We start from the raw sequence: 5,359 nt of genomic DNA, 5'->3' as shown, positions 1-5,359 counted from the left end.
ACTTATGAACAAACAACACTAAAGTCTGAGGAGAAGCACCCTCCACAAATTTCAAGTCATTCACTTCGTGTAAACAAGCATATTTATAGTTAGGGCATTCAAATAAGCAAGGATTTATTCTAAAAACTGATTTTCGCATACGGAGCACACACACGCAGGGGCTTTACACAGGTGTGTCAGTCATTTGCGATGAAGTAGTGTGAGATCACCCGCCCTAGGCATGAGTGCACTATTTTAGGCGCGGGTAAGCCCACGAAGCGGTGCGAGTATGTTATCTTCTCTCGACTTGTGTGTTGGTGTGTTGGTTTTAGGTGTTGATGTGTCAAACTAGAATTCCTTTATTTTCTCTTTGGCATCTCAATTTGTTTCTTTTGATCCCCAAGTGATTTAATTTATTATAACCTACAAACCATAATAAAATACCTTACACAATTGTAATGTTATAATAAATATGCACTAAAATATCAATTTACATGTGAGAAAACCTCACATATTTCATCCACATCACCTACTTACCACAAGATCAACCATTGATCATATATGTCTGGTTAAAAAGTGGTCTTTTAGCACCCCGTCTTCATACCGAAGTTCATCCTCATGCTAGTCAAGAAGCTAACCTCCTCAAAATTGGATGCATGGGCTACTTTATACAAAATCACCAAGCTTGTGTGGATAATACGTCTATTGAGGGGCAACAAATCTAAAAGCAACAACAAAGAAGCTCTTAAATATATTTATTGAGTATGACCACAACTATATTTTCAAGAAGAAGTATCATATATTTTGACCAATTCCCCAATCTTGAGAAACACAAAACATTTATGACACCTCAGTCTAGGCTCAATCGATCTCATATGGACTCGATTAAACCTCTTCTAACACGTTATGGTCATTGAAAAAATGCTATGAGTGACAACTTATGATAGATAAAAAATTTGTAGTAGAATTAATATGACTTCATCCGTACATGTTAATACGATCGAGCATCCTTGACAAAAGAATTTAGGACGAGTTGAAGATCCTTGGTGGATTTCATTTTCGACTTTAACCATAACAGGTTAACGACGTCAAATATTTATTATGACAACAACTTAGGATACGTCAAAGATCCTTATTATATTTCATTCAACTTTGTCCAACAGGATAATATTGTCGATCATCTCAGATAATACAACCTATGATGGGTCTAACACCTTAATGGATTTCCTTAAACTTTATTCAAAATTGTTTAACACCACAAAGCATCTCCAGAAAGATGACATGGATGGGTTTAAAATCTTCAGTAGATTGTAATCGACCTCTTACAAAATATGTTACGGTCGTCAAGCAAATGTTTTGAATAATAGCTAAGGAGAAATACAAAATCCTTACTAGATTATCATTGTCCTATTCCATAATAATTTACGGTTGTCAAACAAATGTATTAACTAACAACTTAGGATATGTCAAAAATCCTTGGTGGATTGTAATTAACAACTTCCATAAGGGGTTACGATCGTCAAAAAATGCTCCAACTAACTGCTTATGATATGCCAAATATATTTTGTGAATTTCCTTCGACTTTGTCCACAAATGTTAAAATTGTCGAGTATCTTAAACGAACAATCCAGGACAAGTTTGACATCATTGGTGGATATTTATTCGACGTTATCCTCACAGGTTAACGTCGTTGAGCACCTCCAACAAAATAACCTATGATGGGTATAACATCCTTGGGTGGATTTCATTTGACTTTATCTATAATATGCTAATGTCCTCAAATATCTTTGGCAAGATAACCCAAGATAGATTTAACATCCTTGGTGGATTTTGTTCGGCTTTGTCCATACCATTTTTATGTCATTATATCAAGCATCTTTGGAGAGACAACCGAGGATGGGTCTAATTTCATTCGACCTTGTCGAGCACTTCCGACAAGACAACCTAAGATAGGCAAAACAACCTTGATAGATTTCATTTGATTTTGTTTATAACTGGTTAATATTGTGAAACATCACTAACAAGACAACATATTAAAGGTCAAAATCGTCAACTTTATCAATAACAAGTTAACGCTATCAAATATCTCTAGTAAGACAACCTAGTACGGGTCAAATATGTTCGGTGAATTTTATTCGACCTTGTTCATAAGAGTTTAACGCCGTCAAGCATTTATGAAGTAACAACCTATGATGCGTCTAACATTTTTTTGTGGATTTCATTAACTTTGTGGATTTCATTAACTTTATTGAGCACATCTGACAAGACAATCTAGTACGAGTCAAACATTTAGGATTTTTGTTCCGTACTTAATTGAGTATATTGTGCAACAAAACTTTTTATTTAATTTTTTGTGTAGTGTTATATATAGTATATCTGAGCCCACCTTATAAATTAAGATGGTCTCCAGAAGGTATAGAGAGATTATTAGAGATTCCATAAAAAAATTATTATAATTGCAATAGAATTTCCCTTTTTTTTTATCCTCGCTGTCATTTTTTGTATAGCTTAGAAAATTCTTTTTTAGGTGATATGCGTCCACGGACATTCTGGACTCTAATACATATGTGTATAGAAATTAGGGGTGTAAACGAGCTGAATAAGAGCGAGCCTAAGCTTAGCTCGTGTTCGGCTCGTTTATATTTAGAGCTCAAAAAGTGTGTTCGTGTTCAACTCGTTTGCTTAGCGAGCCGAACACGGCTCATTTGCTTAGCGAGCCGAACACGAGTCGTTCACAAACAAAGAGTCGTTTTGACAACCCCAAGCACTTAGTCATAAGATGTTAAGGATTGGGGCAAGATTTAGAACATCATTTGAATCTAAATAAATATATTTTATTTTATTTTCTTCATTAATACTTTTAATTTCTTTGTGTAGGATCGTAGAGTCATCATGTTTGCAGTCTCAACGTAATTAACAACTTTTTATAAGAGGATAAACATACCCTTGCTCGTTACGTGCATTAATCGTTGTAGTTTGTAGTATCTTCATTATTATTTCATAGGATTGTCAGTTATACCTTGTTCTTTAATTATAATTATTATATGACATCTTTATATGATTGTAATAGAAACTAAGCTTATAATTTGATTTCATTAACTAATTAAATCAAGTTATTGAATTTATAAATTGCATTATTTTGAAAATTAAAAAAAAAAAGATTAATATGTAGATATTGCATTTTTTTTTTCAATGCAGTAGCTTAAGCCGATCAACTCGATTCACATTAGATATCAAAGAAAGTCCTTCTCAATTATTCAACACACAAAACCAAGCACTAAAAAATAAAAATAAAAAAAAGGAAAATTTACATGCACACCACACAATTCTTATGTATTTACACATCTACCCCCCACCCAAAGTTTGATATTTACATTTTTACATATACTAAAAAATATATCAAGGCCAAATTAGCATTAAAAAAAATTGAAGTGGTCCCAGCCCTCCCCTCATTTGCACGGCCTCAATTAGTTATTAATTAAAATCAATGGGTGCTGGACCCGGAAGCTGGGCGGGCCGGGCTTGGCATGGGCAGGATCTAGTCGGCAAACTCAGGTCGGACTTGAGCCCCACGCAACTAAATACTTAATTTGCATATCACAGATTAGTAGAACAGCTAAATAACTTGAGATTTCTAATTTTCATTCATCTTAAACCTTGTTTTCATTTCGCAGTCATCTGAACTTTCTATCAGTAATCATAACACAATGTTTGGCCGTTCGAACGTACAATTTTTGAAAAAAAAAATTAGGTCTGGACTCTGGATGCATTCGGAGTCATCCAAATTTCAATAGTAGGGCGTCACGTGTCATGTGGGTCTCACAAATTTTAACACTAATCAATTCCAGTATATTACGATAGACTCACTTGACACGTGACGTCCGAATATAATCTTTGCTCGATGATACTTTTTGTTATAACCGGGTTATCGGTGGGCGGGCCGGGTATGACTGCATGCCGGTCCCACAAAATTTCATTTTTTTTTTAACAGTCAAAGCTTTACGTGCTGCCATGAAGCTAACAGATGCGTATCTAAAAAGTCTCTTTCCACCCTAATTAAATACAATAGCTGGAACACCACCATGAGACGCTGATAACACGCTGCAGGTTCATTTCATTTTCCTCCCTTTAATCTCTCTTATAAATACATATGCTCTCGTTCTCTGCACATACATACATTCCCATCTCCTTCAAAACAATTGCCTATTTTTATTGCCAGCCAAATCGTTACTGGCACATCCCTCCACTGCTTCCCCATTTTATATAAATCCGTCTTCCAGCACTTGATTCATATCCTAACCTCCATTTCTTCCTCTCTTTCGATCCCGCCGCGCAAAATGAGACCTTGCAGTGAAGAAGAAGAGCTGGACTTGTTCTATTTGGAGATAGAACAGAGGATTCTGCTCCTCATTTCAGAGGAGGAGGAAGAAGAAGAAGATAGACTGAAGATGGCGCAGCTGAAGGCAATAAACCCTAAAAGTGAGAATTTTGGGAAGAAGATGGAGCTGTGGATTCATGGGAGAAACACTGGAGGCGGCAGAATGAATGAGATCGGCCGGCGGAGGGGGACGGGAGTCTTCATTCCCAAATCTCTGGTTCCCAGCTGTTGATTGCGGTTACCCTGCTGCTCTACGCGGACAAAGACGTGTTCTTTTATTGTTTATTAAAAATAAGTTTTTTAAGGGTTTTTTTTTTCATTTTATGTAATTTCTAAATCGATTTTTGCATATTTAGATTTTTTTTATTTTTATTTATTTGTGTGTATTTGAATGACTAATGCGAATGGAAAGATAAGCCGATTCTTATGTGTTTATTTATGTAATATTTAATTTTTTTTTTTTTTTTGCATTTATATCTCCCAAATATTTTGTACCACTTAAAAAATATCACAATATTAAGTTGATAAAGTGGCATATGATTTAGATATGTAAATAGATTGGAATTGAGTGATGCGTGTGAACGTTTTTTAAGAAAATTGATAAATAATTGAGCATTTTATTAGTTGGGTGCTCGGGTATTAGGGTGATATTGATGTAGTGTTGTGGTGGATTATTGCTGGTGTTGAGGTGTGGTATTAGGGTTAGGGTTGTAAACGAGTCGAGCTTGAGCGAACTCAGGATCGTTCGAAATAGCTTGGGTTCGAAATCGGCTCGTGTTCGAATTTGGCTCGTGAACAGTGTGTTGGTGTTCGGCTCGAAATTGGCTGGTAAAAATTAATTTGAAAAAAACAAATGTAAATTGTTGGATTCGAACGTGAACCAAATATATATAAAAGAAACTATTCATCACATTATCACACGAGATGCTATGATTTAAACTTATATATAAATATATATAATATATTATTATATAAATAATATATGTAATATATTATTATATA

The sequence above is a fragment of the Phalaenopsis equestris genome, unplaced genomic scaffold, assembly GCF_001263595.1.
Source record: "Phalaenopsis equestris unplaced genomic scaffold, ASM126359v1 Scaffold000002, whole genome shotgun sequence".
In the NCBI taxonomy this organism is placed as follows: domain Eukaryota; kingdom Viridiplantae; phylum Streptophyta; class Magnoliopsida; order Asparagales; family Orchidaceae; genus Phalaenopsis; species Phalaenopsis equestris.
The sequence above is the reverse complement of the archived record's forward strand: the minus strand, read 5'-3'. Positions refer to the sequence as shown.